Genomic DNA, 16,318 nt, shown 5'->3' on the forward strand with positions numbered 1-16,318 from the left:
AAATATTCTATTGATCCACCCTCTCCACCGCAGTCAAAATGGGAAGGAGGTGTCGAGTTCTATGTGTCGTAGGTTTGCTTGGCCCACGCCCCAGACAATAAGGTATTCAAACGCCCATACAACCAATAGGCAATGAATTTAATTACTTCAAACAAGTGCCACATCAATGCAGTACTTAATATGAATGCCATATATATATATTACTTGGGCCACTGAAAACACAAAACGATTACCAACAAAATCTTGATTAAAATTATTTAGATACAATCAAGATAAAAATATCTAATACAATCAAGGCCCACACAACAGCCTCACTATTGGTAATACCCCTACGTCTCCTTCGGCTGGGACCACCCCGAGGGACCAAAAATATCAACCACACGGCAGTTGCCCCGTCAACTAACAACAAAACAACAGGACGGGCAACTACTACAATAAAATACAATACCACCTCACAGGGCGTACCCAGCCGGAGTGGGGTTGTCGACCGATCTGCAGCTACTGACCAGCTCAGAGAGAGTGTCTCACTGACTTCTTTCTGTGTTCTGGCGAGAAAGGTTGGTACGCATCAGTTCCTCCTCAAACACCAGAGCCAGCTCTAGCTTGGCTCACTTGGAAATGAAAACAGTAAGTAGACATAAATCTGTAGTCTATATGAGTGATCATTCCAGAATTTTTTCGTTTTTCATAGTTGCTGAAGGAAGTTTGGTTACTTTACAAATTTTACAACGAAAGATAAATTTATGATTTTATTTCAAAGTATTCATCTGTTCATGTGTTGTCTCCTCCAGTAACTTTTGAATTAATTAACAGATTGAATGGATCATTTCTGAGAGGTGACCCAAACTTTGCATCTTTTAATTATCTTCACAATAAATCTGCATGGCGTGGTACTTTATTAAGTGCCAGGGACAATTTAACCTTTGCAAGATTTAAGCTTTTCACTGCAGGGAGTCTGAGGATGGCTGTTTTCTGGGTTGTTGTGTCTTGTAGTCTGGTAGAATTTTACCGATATTTCAGAGGTCCTTGCTGCCTCAATCATCAGGGTGATAATGGAGGCAGCATTGCCCTAATGATGGATTCAGCAAGGACCTCTGAAATGAGTAAACTTCTACCGCACTGAGTCCAGGATAGACAGCACTCCGTAATTTACACTGCCGAGGGAACTGAAATATCAAAGGTCAGACCTTGAAATTCGCACAGGTCCAAGGTCTGTGTACGTACCCAGTTTATCGACTATTCACACTTTGAATCCCGAGGCTCCTCTAAATAATGCTCACAAATACAGCTCCTACATGAAATAAAACACTTCTCCATTACAATGATCTCAGGAAGATTTATGCTCCACAGAATTAGTCTCCGCGTTAGCTGACTAAACAGAAAGACAGTTTGTGAGTCATGACTTGCAGTTTCCAATCACACGCGGAGAACCTGCTATCCGAAATGAGAATTAACCGAGACTTTTCTCAGACTTAGTATTTCTGCTCCATACCGGTGGAGGTTCCAGAAACAGGCCACACTGAGGTTTCCCATGGCAAATGCTGTGACTGTAAGCCGCTTTTAATTAAGCCACGACCACTTCCTTCCACACCATTTCCAATTCATTACTCATTCACCAACACGTCGTTCGACACTCATCAACCCAGAAACTAGCATCAGCGTCGTCACAAAGGACCGTGGAATAAACAAAAGAACGGCCTTAAGTGTATCCTGAGAGGTCTGTAGTAAATGTGCACCTCAATCCAGAAATCGTGATTTGATCCATAGGTTTCCTGCTTGGAAATCAAATTTCGCTTGTTTACAGTTCAGGACCCACCACGGCCTTTCCCACTGTCGCAATGCCTCAAAATTGTTGTTGCTCTAGTATCAGAAAAATAACAAAGAAAAACCATAACCATGTTCACCAATGGACCACATCCTGAGCCAGATAAATCCAGACTCAAAACTCCCACCTTGCTTCATTAAGATTCATCTACATCTAGATCTTCCTTTCACGTTTCCTAACAAACTTTGTTGTAACAGCATAAACCAAATACAAAACTAACAGACGAACAGGTCCTACATTCCAGCATGAAATACTTTTAGAACAGGTTCTTTGTGATTCTGAACTGGACTTAGCATTCACTTAATGAAAGTGCAACTGCGTTAGTGCAGATGTTACATCACTCCTACAAAGATACAAACACAGCAAATATCGCATTGTATGTATAATCACACGCAATGTTTCTCAACTTCATTCATTACCTATTTTCTGCTGCGTACTCAACTATTTACGCTGCCAGCAACAGCAAACGTCATATTTCAGGTTCTCAGAGTAGCAAGTATTAGACGAACACGTCATGTAGTCTGGAAAAAGGCGGCAAGAATTTCACATTTGCTTGCTGCCTCCATCTTCAGTGCAGAATCAGCAATCGTCGACAAACTTCTACCAGACCACACCCAGAAGACATTCATCTTCAACAAGAAATGATATTTGCGTTCAGCTGCCAGATAACTTGGGTTCCTCCACAGAGGATATGGACTCAAAATGACATACTGTAAATAAAAATCAGTTTAACACATTAACTGCGACCTCTGAATGTACAACTACGTGCTTTTTGTACTGTCTGGAGTATGAAGAAATGTCCGTTACATAAACAATTAATCTTCCTATGGGCATTCTTTAAAAATACATAAACAATATAAAATTCCCAGTGTTATTTTTGGCCAAGGCCCTGGGTAAAATTACGCACTTACATTTTACTCATAAACTATTAATACTATTGTGTTTAACAATAAAGATGACACCATAAATAATTTTATCAAGATTAACAACATTTTATGCACAGAGGAGCTAAACAGAAAACAGAGGAATATAACTCAATAAAAGAAGCGCTGTCCTATTAACAACAAAGTAAAAGCCAGTGGCGGCTCCTAAGTCTGAGCAGTGGTAGTACTGCTCAAAGCGGAATAATCAGGATAGTTTTACAACACAAAACGACATAAATAAATGAAAAGTAAATTTACATCAGGAGAAAACTCGATGATGTTTTAATTATTTGTAAGTCCTGAAGACGGAGGCCATGATTTCCTACATCATTTTTTTCAGTAAAAGACAATGTTACTAAAAGCCGGCTGTGGAGACCGCAGCTCTGATTCGCGCTGTAACAGTGAACTGCCCCTCACTCCACCTCACACTGCGCTCGCAACTTTAGACCGGCCAGCCGCGCTGAAATCCTTGCAGCCGGAAATATTAAAATAATGATATAGAGGAAACAAAGTGTTGCAAATTATATAAACACAAAAAATATTTTTTTTAAATTTTTGAAAAATTATAAGGGGTGCTGCAACTCTGCAGCTCTTATGGAGGGGCCACCACTGGTAAAACCACAAGTTAAGAGTATAGTAAAAGTTAACACCTTCATAACAACGTCTGAAAGCACAAAATTCAGCATTGTCAAACAAACATATTGACTGACAACGTTAAATACTCTGTGCTCTTAGTTTTGTGTACCGAGTTCAAACACAAACCTCGTACATCGTTTAAACCAAAGTCGGCTGAGGGAGGAAGAAAAAAAAGTAATTAATATTACTTAAGTCTTATTTCCAGTCTTCACTGGAAATCCTTCTTAATAAATTTATCACAGATCTTAGGCTGTGAATGTTGACGAGTTTTACTGAAATTCTTAGATCTGTTCATTTCTACCAATTCCTCTTTTGCAACACGTTACACCAATTCCAGAACATGTTCTTACACACACATCAGATGACATTTGTTCAGAAACTCAAAGCAGAAATCACGTGATACGGATGCTGTGTACAATTACGTCTCCACGGAGTACCCTGGCAATGAAACGATGTATTACACACAACAGGAAAAACACCAATTCATACATTAATGGTTCTCGAGATCACTCTGTTTAGTGCATGTACACACAGAAACATGGGCACTATCCATATTATATGCTCTAATGTGTCTTCAGATGACTCCACTGACTGAATGATTTATTACACACGTCACAGGAATATGGACGTCGCCACTATGTGTGAAATTATGAATCTTCAAATGATGATTCTGTCGGAACGACTTACTGCACACATTACAGGTACAAGGATACTCTCCACTATGTGTGCGTTGATGTCTCTTTTGACCACTTGGCCAACGAAATGTTTTACTGCATGCATCACAGGAATTGGGATGTCCCCCACCATGCTCAAGTTCATGTTCATTCTGAGGACTCTGCTGAAGAAATGAGGAAAGAATTATGATAAAGTTAACATAAAGAAGAAGAAGAAGAAGAATGAGATTGAAAGCAACACGAAAGTTTTTTCTACCAAATCCGATTACCTGACCCAAATTTAGTGGAAGGTGTGCAAGAATTTGAAGTCCACATCGCAGTTTACAACAGTTAATTCACTGAGGTATGTGACGTAATCTGGAGCCCATGCCCCCAATTTAACATCATACTCAAACAATAAATGCCAAGTCACTCAGTTATCTTGGTTCTTACTCTGTACCAGGTTGGATCTGAATTCCATAGTACATGCATTTTTTTACACAGTGGGACAGCTACACGTAAATTTGTTGGTTCAATCACTTGATGGCTACTTATAGCAAGAGATTAAATATTTTGGAGCCCCTGGTCTTACATCGCATAACGTGTTCTAACTCTGAATGGTAGGTCACTGTATTAAAATGTGAACACAAACTTGGCAAATATATTACTCTAGATGCAGTGGGATAGGAAGATGTCGGATGTTAGTTCAATTAGTTCCTTGATACTTGTAACAGAAAATTGGGTTTCTTATCAGGCCTGAACTCGGATACATATCAAATGGACTCCCAAATGATAGCATGGTACGAGGTGCGATCGGAAAGTTTCAAGACTGTGTCAATATAGGGCGAACCGGATGTAGTACGAGCTTCTGCCGCTAGGGGGTGCGGCCTACATTCATAGTGAATCAGTGTGCCAACCGGCATCATCGAATTAGCATTTGTTTCTTAGTTACGGGAGTTTTGGTAGTGAATTACACCGACCCTCCTGCGATTTCGGAATGGCGGATTTTCAAATTTTGCCAAAGACTCGCCAAAACGGCTACGGAAACCTATGAAATGCTAAAGCAAGCATTTGGGGAGTCCGCAATGGGTCGTGCACAAACGTTTTTGTGGCATTCACGTTTTAAAAATGGCCGAACCTCTGTCGATGATGGCGAGCGTTCTGGACGACCATCTTCGAGCACAACGCCCGAAAATGTTACGAAGATTCGGCAGGCCATTCACGAAGATCGACGTCGTACCATCAACGACTTGTGCGACATTGTTGGGATAGGCTATGGGACCTGTCAGCTGATTCTAAAGGAAGAACTCCACATGCGACGCATCATGACAACGCGCCAGCGCACACCGCCCTCAAAGTTCGGCAGTTTTTGGCCTCAAACACCATGGCCGTCATCCCGCACCCTCCTTATTCGCCGTGTGACTTCTTCCTCTTCCCAAAGATGAAAATTCAGCTAAAGGGAAGGAGATTTGAGACGATAGAAGAGATTCAGGCAGAATCGCAGATGGTGCTTGACAGGCTGACAAAGAAAGATTTCCAGGGATGCTTCCAGGCTTGGCAGCGGCGCTGGGATCGTTGTGTTCACTCCCAGGGGAACTACGTCGAGGGTGATGGATGAATTTAATACCTGAGATAAGTGTACGGGTTTTTATAGGCGCAGTCTCGAAACTTTCTGATCGCACCTCGTATTTAAGAGGTTAATAAAAAATTCTACTGCACGGAATAGAAGAAAAGTCACGTATGCCAACTATCCCTGAATTCTCATCCATCCCTGGATACATTTGTACATACACTCAAACAGATAAGAACCATAAATAATTTGGTTAAAGGGAGGCTTACCTTCCATTCATCTTTCATTATGGGAAAAGCTGATGGTGTGTAAACCTCATCATTTCTCACGCCAACGGAATCCTCTTCTCTCAGAACATCCACGTCATTTTCTATCTTGATTTTATCAATATTCTGCTGTAAAATTACGAGTTAAATATAAATTCCTTGAGATGATATGCATCAAATGCAGGTATAAACTGGATGGGAATCTACAATAGCATATTCTGAAATAGAATATGGGGTGCCCTCAAACTAATATTGAGTACATTCAGGATAAAATTGTATATCACAAATCAATTTCACATAAAAATTTCCAGAATATAAGAAACTGCTGTAATGCAATGTGCGGCAAGAACATTCATTAACCTTGTGTTGATGAAACAAGAAATTTACTGGAGTCTTACTGTAGTGATGCCACGGTACAAGGCATCTCACATTCAACCCCGATAGATACACACGTTCTTTCTTTCCTTTATAAAGTTAATTCCACACTGTTAACAGTGTAGTGGACTGAGTCCCAGAAGCTCACATGATTTTATTCCGTCCAGCTTCATACTATAATATCTAAATCGAAACTTTCAGCCATCTAAAAATTCGAAATATAATTTTAACGCTTCTATTTCATGTGTTCCTGTTACTCCTACTGTTTATTGTCCTGTTGTCTCGATGATCCATCCGACCGAGGAGTGAACATTTAAGTTTGTGCTCACCATAAAAACCTGCAACAACTAAATAAAGCCGAGTATTGTCAGGTTGGTATTACCGAACTAGCTCGTAGCTCGCTCGATGTCACGTGCTACGAATGGAAGAGACATTCTAACCAAACTTTTTTTTTATTCTCACGCCTATCATCAGTTCGTTTTCTCCTTGTTCTGCCTTTATATGGTACCAATTCAGTGTTAAGACCGCAATCTTCCGAGATATGTGTACACGCTATTTTACAGGAACCCTTAAAAATATAAGGCCATTAACAGCTCCTGCCCTGGAAATGGCGTCTTTAAACCAGAACGCCTTCCCATCTGCCGCGTAGAATTATATGATCCCAGACTTGAGACAATTTACAGAGCCTTTAAATAATTATATATGTATCACATATCACATTATTTGTTCTAGCATTAATTTTCCGTTTCAGGTAAAGAGGAGGACTGCTTGTTATTTAGATGTCCTCTCAAATAAAATCACGTCTTAAGACAATTCCAAGGATAAAGGAACGTTGTAAAAAAGCGATGCTAATAAAAGTAATCTATAATTAATACGAGGAAGGTGTTAAAATTATGGACGTGTTCTTGGGTGGCTGAAATATTCGACACGCATTTTACGCTCTACACAGGTGTTTTAGAAAGTGCTCTAAAGACAACCTTCAGCACGGGGAGTTAAATACCGCTGTTGTGTTCGTCCTGGGGTAATACTTTCTTAGTGTCCCTTTAACTTTTGCTCTAAAATACTTTATTTATCATAACATTTGAACACTTGAATGAGACACTTAACTAACCCCCCGAAGGGCAGTTAGTTAGGCATGTTACTTAAGATTTCAAAACGCAACCAACCTCCTAATGTTTTAACCGTCAATTCGAGGCGGTTAGTTTAGTTTCTTACACAAGGTTGGTTGCGTTTTACAAACTTGACCAACCCCCCCGTAGGAGCTCCGAAAGGAGCGCCCTGCTCTAGTACTATAAAAATTTGTGATTTCGTCGTCGTTAATAAATTACGTCGTCAATCAACAATGCCAACAGATATTTGTTTATACTCTGCATTGTTGTGTTGGTATAGAAACACAACAATGCCGAGTAAACAAATACCGCTTCACAACAAAGAGATCGAAAACTATCAAGCCAGTCGCATGATCACTGCTCCAGAAGCAGCAGACCGCATTCTTGATTATCGACTGACAGTTGGCTTAAAACATCAGAAAAGTGAAAGAAGACGTCATCAAGTATTTGAAGTACCGACTCCAACAACTTCAACAAGGTAAACTGATACTCATTCGATATATTACGATTACGAAAACTATTATGATCGATTTTAAGACGAATATTTGCAAGGGTGGAGATAGACGTGGAAGGTTGACTGAACAAGAACATCGACGTAAAGACGTAGAATATCAGATTAGAGAACGCGCTCCGAAAGGAACGCCCTGCTCTAGTCTACTATAAAAATTTTTGATTTTCGTTGTCTTCAGGAAATGACGTCTTCAAACAATGTCAACAGATATTTGTTTATACTCTGCATTGTTGTGTTGGTATAGAAACACAACAATGCCGAGTAAACAAATAACGTAATAAATAAACAAATACCAAGCCAGTCGCATTGTCACTGCTCTACAAGCAGCACATCGTCTCCGAACAGCGACTTAAAACTATTTAAGAAATGAAGGAAAGTGAGAGAAGACGTACTGACACCAACAAGGTAATCTGATACTGATAAGAATACTCATTCGAGTCAAACTGCTTACGAAAACTGACGCCTCTGTGTTTAAATTATATTTAGGCGATAAATACAATGAAAGAAAGGGGTTAAAAGACTTGAGTAAGACACAAAACTAACCACCCCTTTGGGGGGGGGGGGTTAGTTTAGTTTTTTACTAAAGATTTTAACAAATTAATATACAAAAACCTCAGAATTTTAAATTTTTAAAAAAAATGCAAAACTTGCTTTACATATAGATTATAGATATACATAAAGCTTAAAAATTTTCAGCAGAGACGAAAGCATCTACGGAATAATAAGAGTGAGTGAAGAGGTAATCTTTCAATGCAGGCTTAAATACCTTTATATAATAACTTAGACTTTTAACTGTTGGTGGAAGATTATTAAACAACTTGATACCTGTATAGTAGACTCCTTTTTGATATTTAGTAAGGTTAGGATTTGGCACATAGAGATCATGTTTCCATCTTGTATTTAAATTATGTACATCTGTATTTCTTTTAAATTTATCTAAGTTTTCCACCACACATGATAGACAGCAGAGTATAAATTCACTTGCAAGTGGAAGTATATTAAATTTACGAAATAATTTTCTACAAGATACCCTGCTTTTGACACCGGCCATTATTCTAATTAATTTGTTTTGCATGTAAAAAGTTGTCAGTGGAACCATGGTTCCGGATAATTTGACGTAAATACGTCATACCTGCTTTACAATCGAGTAAAGTTTGATTAAGACATTGCTTATTTAAATTGAATTAGTTACGCTTAAGATGGGTCTGTGGTAGATGAATGTAATGTAATGTAATGTAAGGTAACTATGTAGGTAACCATTGTTTATTTGTTGATAAACAGATGACGTATCCCAGGTAACATAACAATGAAGTTATGTTACCTAAGAAACTAATTGCTACGTGATCTGTTTACTCGGCATTGTTGTGTTACATTACTGCCGTCAACAATCCGCTTTCGTTATTGCAGAAAGAACTGAGCTGTGAATCGGCTGTAGAATAAGTGCGTCGTAGAATAGATAATTTTGTGCTGGTAAAAACGTTTTAGAATATCACAGGTACTTATCTTATGTAAGAATTATTACATTACATTACATTATAGAGACGTATTTACGTCAGATTCTCCGGAACCGTGGTTCCTCTGTCAACATTTCATATCTTATATTTCTGAATCTGTAGTATTACAGAATCTGAAAATCGTGTACAATGAACACAGAAAAATACGACCTTGAACCCATCCGTACGTGTTTTGTATTGTTCACTGAGGTGAACTCTAGAAACTGTGATGGGTGTGTTATAGCTTCATTGCTTAATTTAATTAACAGTAATATAAACGTGATTTATATATTTTCAATTGTGTGTATTTTAGATACCGGTGACAGAAGGTGACGTCTTCAAACAATGTCAACAGATATTTGTTTATACTCTGCATTGTTGTGTTGGCATAGAAACACAACAATGCCGAGTAAACAAATAACGTAATAAATAAACAAATACCAAGCCAGTCGCATTATCACTGCTCCAGAAGCAGCACATCGTCTCCGAACAGCGACAGAAAACCATTTAAGAAATGAAGGAAAGTGAGAGAAGGTAATCTGATACTGATAATAATATTCATTCAAGTCAAACTGCTTACGAAAACTGACGCCTCTGTGTTTAAATTATATTTACGCGATAAATACAATGAAAGGAAGGGGTTAAAAGACTTGAGTAAGACACAAAACTAACCACCCCTTTGGGGGGGGGGGTTAGTTTAGTTTTTTACTAAAGATTTTAACAAATTAATATACAAAAACCTCAGAATTTTAAATTTTAAAAAGAAATGCAAAACTTGCTTTACATATAGATTATAGATATACATAAAGCTTAAAAATTTTCAGCAGAGATGAAAGCATCTACGGAATAGTAAGAGTGAGTGAAGAGGTAATATTTCAATGCAGGCTTGAATACCTTTATTTAATAACTTAGACTTTTAACTGTTGGTGGAAGATTATTAAATAACTTTATACCTGTATAGTAGACTCCTTTTTGATATTTAGTAAGGTTAGGATTTGGCACATAGAGATCATGTTTCCATCTTGTATTTAAATTATGTACATCTGTATTTATTTTAAATTTATCTAAGTTTTCCACCACACATGATAGACAGCAGAGTACAAATTCACTTGCAAGTGGAAGTATATTAAATTTACGAAATAATTTTCTACAAGATACCCTGCTTTTGACACCGGCCATTATTCTAATTAATTTGTTTTGCATGTAAAAAGTTGTCAGTGGAACCATGGTTCGGGATAATTTGACGTAAATACGTCACACCTGTTTTACAATCGAGTAAAGTTTGATTAAGACATTGCTTATTTAACTTGAATTAGTTACGCTTAAGATGGGTCTGTGGTAGATGAATGTAATGTAATGTAAGGTAACTATGTAGGTAACCATTGTTGTTTATTTGTTGATAAACAGATGACGTATCCCAGGTAACATATCAATGAAGTTTGACGTTTCCCAGGTAACATATCAATGAAGTTTGATGTTTCCCAGGTAACATAACAATGAAGTTATGTTACCTAAGAAACTAATTGTTACGTGATCTGTTTACTCGGCATTGTTGTGTTACATTCCTGCCGTCAACAATCCGCTTTCGTTATTGCGGAAAGCGCTGAGCTGTGAATCGGCTGTAGAATAAGTGCGTCGTAGAATAGATAATTTTGTGCTGGTAAAAACGTTTTAGAATATCACAGGTACTTATCTTATGTAAGAATTATTACATTACATTACATTATAGAGACGTATTTACGTCAGATTCTCCGGAACCGTGGTTCCTCTGTCAACATTTCATATCTTATATTTCTGAATCTGTAGTATTACAGAATCTGAAAATCGTGTACAATGAACACAGAAAAATACGACCTTGAACCCATCCGTACGTGTTTTGTATTGTTCACTGAGGTGAACTCTAGAAACTGTGATGGGTGTGTTATAGCTTCATTGCTTAATTTAATTAACAGTAATATAAACGTGATTTATATATTTTCAATTGTGTGTATTTTAGATACCGGTGACAGAAGGTGACGTCTTCAAACAATGTCAACAGATATTTGTTTATACTCTGCATTGTTGTGTTGGCATAGAAACACAACAATGCCGAGTAAACAAATAACGTAATAAATAAACAAATACCAAGCCAGTCGCATTATCACTGCTCCAGAAGCAGCACATCGTCTCCGAACAGCGACAGAAAACCATTTAAGAAATGAAGGAAAGTGAGAGAAGGTAATCTGATACTGATAATAATATTCATTCAAGTCAAACTGCTTACGAAAACTGACGCCTCTGTGTTTAAATTATATTTACGCGATAAATACAATGAAAGGAAGGGGTTAAAAGACTTGAGTAAGACACAAAACTAACCACCCCTTTGGGGGGGGGGTTAGTTTAGTTTTTTACTAAAGATTTTAACAAATTAATATACAAAAACCTCAGAATTTTAAATTTTAAAAAGAAATGCAAAACTTGCTTTACATATAGATTATAGATATACATAAAGCTTAAAAATTTTCAGCAGAGATGAAAGCATCTACGGAATAGTAAGAGTGAGTGAAGAGGTAATATTTCAATGCAGGCTTGAATACCTTTATTTAATAACTTAGACTTTTAACTGTTGGTGGAAGATTATTAAATAACTTTATACCTGTATAGTAGACTCCTTTTTGATATTTAGTAAGGTTAGGATTTGGCACATAGAGATCATGTTTCCATCTTGTATTTAAATTATGTACATCTGTATTTATTTTAAATTTATCTAAGTTTTCCACCACACATGATAGACAGCAGAGTACAAATTCACTTGCAAGTGGAAGTATATTAAATTTACGAAATAATTTTCTACAAGATACCCTGCTTTTGACACCGGCCATTATTCTAATTAATTTGTTTTGCATGTAAAAAGTTGTCAGTGGAACCATGGTTCGGGATAATTTGACGTAAATACGTCACACCTGTTTTACAATCGAGTAAAGTTTGATTAAGACATTGCTTATTTAACTTGAATTAGTTACGCTTAAGATGGGTCTGTGGTAGATGAATGTAATGTAATGTAAGGTAACTATGTAGGTAACCATTGTTGTTTATTTGTTGATAAACAGATGACGTATCCCAGGTAACATATCAATGAAGTTTGACGTTTCCCAGGTAACATATCAATGAAGTTTGATGTTTCCCAGGTAACATAACAATGAAGTTATGTTACCTAAGAAACTAATTGTTACGTGATCTGTTTACTCGGCATTGTTGTGTTACATTCCTGCCGTCAACAATCCGCTTTCGTTATTGCGGAAAGCGCTGAGCTGTGAATCGGCTGTAGAATAAGTGCGTCGTAGAATAGATAATTTTGTGCTGGTAAAAACGTTTTAGAATATCACAGGTACTTATCTTATGTAAGAATTATTACATTACATTACATTATAGAGACGTATTTACGTCAGATTCTCCGGAACCGTGGTTCCTCTGTCAACATTTCATATCTTATATTTCTGAATCTGTAGTATTACAGAATCTGAAAATCGTGTACAATGAACACAGAAAAATACGACCTTGAACACATCCGTATGTGTTTTGTATTGTTCACTGAGGTGAACTCTAGAAACTGTGATGGTAAATAACTGATGGGTGTGTTATAGCTTCATTGCTTAATTTAATTAACAGTAATATAAAAGTGATTTATATATTTTCAATTGTGTGTCTTTTAGATCCCGGTGACAGAAGGTGACGTCTTCAAACAATGTCAACAGATATTTGTTTATACTCTGCATTGTTGTGTTGGTATAGAAACACAACAATGCCGAGTAAACAAATAACGTAATAAATAAACAAATACCAAGCCAGTCGCATTATCACTGCTCTACAAGCAGCACATCGTCTCCGAACAGCGACAGAAAACTATTTAAGAAATGGAGAAAAGTGAGAGAAGACGTACCGACACCAACAAGGTAATCTGATACTGATAATAATACTCATTCAAGTCATACTGCGCATTCAAGGGTTAAAACACTTAGATAAGACACAAAACTAACCACCCCTTTGGGGGGGGGTTAGTTTAGTTTCTTACTCAATGGGGAACTTCATACTTATGATTCAATTTAACATTTTAGAGTGATTAATTCAAGGAGTATGAGATGGTTGAGACATGAACCGCACAAAATTTAACAGATTCAATTGACTTTAGGTAGGTGGATGATCTGAACACGACAATGAACCTTTAGAGTTCCATAATATAAAGCAAGAATTTTGACGTACGTCTACACGGAAGGGACATTCGGCAAAAAAGCGTAACGGAGATGTGTAGGATCCGTATCCGTAACGTCGTGTTTGTTTATTTCAGTCGTAATCCAGGGCGAGCCTCAGCTACTGGGCGGGCGACAGGTGGCGGATAGTGATATGAGGGTTAGCTGCGAATAAGGGGCAGTCCCGGACCGAGGCGGCAAGACCGGAGAGCGTGGGAGTGTAGCTGGTGGCAGGCTACACCCATCAAATACCACATGAGCTCAGTGCCCCCACTGCCTTGTGGGTAGGGGAGGAATCCCCAAAGGCTACGGGAAGGAAAACCCTGACAGAAAACCAAGGGTAGAAGGGGCTGCATAGGGATAGAGAAACCAATCCTTCTAAGGGAAAGAACCCGGAATAAAAACTTCTGGAGGACGGGGGGGGGTTGCACATCGGACTACCAACCCAATTCTGGAAGAAGCTCACACACTGAAAGGGCCGTAGTGCTAGAGAAGAAGAGGTTGGAGCAGAAGCGCACATGTAATGAAGAAATTCGAAACTTTCATTTTGTTTGTATGTATTCTTCCTTTGTGTGTGTCTGCGTGCGCGCGCGAGCGTTTGGGTGTGTGTATGTGGCGTGGGGCGTGGGGCGTGTGGGGCCTGGTTTCCTGTCGTGTTGTATCGTGTGGTTTGGTGTGTTGTGTGGTGTGTTCTGCAGTCGTGTCGCGTCGTGTCGTGTCGTCGTGTGCTGTCGTGTCGTGTGGTGTACTGTGGTGTGGGCCGACACCACACGACACGACACGACACGAGACGACGCCACACGAGACGACGCCACACGAGACGACGCCACACGACACGACGCCACACGAGACGACGCCACACGAGACGACGCCACACGACACGACGCCACACGAGACGACGCCACACGACACGACGCCACACGAGACGACTGCACACGAGACGACACACCACGCGACACGTCAGCACACCACACGACACGACACTATACGACTGCACACCACACCACACCACACCACACGACACGACAAGACACCACCCCCACACCACGCCCCAGACGCCCCACACGCCACACACACACCCAAGCGCGCGCGCACACGCGCACACACACACAGAGGAGGAAGACGTACAAACCTAATGAAAGTTTCGATATTCATTACATGTCCTTCTTCTTCTTCTTTACCACTACGGCCCTTTCAGTGTGTCAGCTTCTTCCAGAATTGGGTTCTTAGCCCGATGTCCAACCCCCATAGTCCTCCAGAAGTTTTTATTCCGGGTTCTTTCCCTTAGAAGGATTGGTTTCTCTATTCCTATGCAGCCCCTTCAACCCTTGGTTTTCTGTCAGGGTTTTCCTTCCCTGTTTTAAAGAAGTAATTGTTTTGTTTGTTTGTTCCGAAATGTAAATCGATCAATCGATAAGGAACATGAATGATATTTTATTATCTTAATTATAATAAATTTTAAATAAAATTATATTGTGATCAGACTGATTAAAATAAATAATTGATATAATTGTTTTATTTCCATTGTCATAAATATTGTACAGATTTCTTCCAATTTTGGGCTGTGGTCTCCAGAAACCAAGTTTTATTGCTGGAGAGTGGCCATGTTTGAAGAATATTCAGATTTCATATTTGTTAGAATGTGGAACAGGAAATCTACCTTTTAGTTTTTAGTTTTCATTTTTAAGTTTGATTAGTGGAGTTAGGCTTTGAAATTTTCTATTATGATATATATTTAAAAAATGCTTTTTCATAGGTTAAAAAGCATACATAGAGATTATGTGAATTTAAAGTTAAATTTGATAAATTATGCATGGAAATAGTTAAATAAATGGAATGATTGTTAATTTATAAATAATGATAGTTCATCATATAAATTGGAGTATTAAAACATCAGTAGGTCTCACAAGTTCTCTGCAGAATATATTTGTTTTAATTTGGAATGAAGATTCTTCTCCATAATTGCAAAATCTTTGAGGTGGCAAGAAGGGTTGCTTCAATGCGTCATTCAGTTTCCATCAATTAACCTCAAATACAGTAAATAAAAATGCGATTAAATATTAATAACGCTAATAAGAATAACTTCATGGGCAACAGAATTTTGTAGACGAAAATCCCTACGTTCACAGGTCGTGTAATTGTTTCTGTCCCGACGCAGAAGCACGGAAATGTAACTCATCTGTGAGGATTAATACCACGTCACTTTTATGACAATTTAAGCAGTCGCTTTTGTGTAACACTTTTAACGGGAGTAACACAAAAGCTAAGCGAGTTTTGTGAAACAAAATACTGAGGAAAATCTCAGGCGGGATCTATGGGAGATAGGAGTTGAAGGAGACTGGATTTTGTTGGCCCAGGACAGGGTCCGGTGGAGGGCTTTGGTTAATTCGGTGATGAACCTTCGGGTTTTATAAGCCATCTGGTTGGTTGGGTCCACTATTTGGGAAGCCTGAGGGGAAGAGACCTCTGGGGAGACCTAGACGTAGATGGGAGGACAATCTCAGGCGGGATCTATGGGAGATAGGAGTTGAAGGAGACTGGAGTTTGTTGGCCCAGGACAGGGTCCGGTGGAGGGCTTTGGTTAATTCGGTGATGAACCTTCGGGTTCCGTAAGCCATCTGGTTGGTTGGGTCCACTATTTGGGAAGCCTGAGGGGAAGAGACCTCTGGGGAGACCTAGACGTAGATGGGAGGATAATGTCAGGCGGGATCTATGGGAGATAGGAGTTGAA

General features: G+C 38.8%; 1 protein-coding gene and 1 long non-coding RNA gene across 4 annotated transcripts in view; one reads left to right on the plus strand and one right to left on the minus strand.

Moving 5' to 3' along the window:
* Positions 1-16,318, minus strand: part of LOC147872541 (uncharacterized) — a 108,828-nt gene that overhangs the window by 75,229 nt on the left and 17,281 nt on the right. The window lies entirely within an intron of this gene.
* LOC147872548 (uncharacterized) lies at positions 7,713-14,536 on the plus strand. 3 transcript variants are annotated; one of them, XR_015537150.1, is made up of 6 exons: positions 7,713-7,835; positions 8,047-8,273; positions 9,675-9,895; positions 11,358-11,578; positions 13,054-13,293; positions 13,686-14,536. It is a non-coding gene; the product is annotated as an uncharacterized LOC147872548 (long non-coding RNA). The 3 variants fall into 3 exon arrangements; XR_015537148.1 differs by lacking the exons at positions 7,713-7,835; positions 8,047-8,273 and adding an exon at positions 9,214-9,363; XR_015537149.1 differs by lacking the exons at positions 7,713-7,835; positions 8,047-8,273; positions 9,675-9,895 and adding an exon at positions 10,949-11,046.

Source organism: Zootermopsis nevadensis, unplaced genomic scaffold, assembly GCF_977971745.1.
Source record: "Zootermopsis nevadensis isolate Lab colony 2312 unplaced genomic scaffold, Znev_1.0 Znev_ptg000026l, whole genome shotgun sequence".
NCBI lineage: Eukaryota > Metazoa > Arthropoda > Insecta > Blattodea > Termopsidae > Zootermopsis > Zootermopsis nevadensis.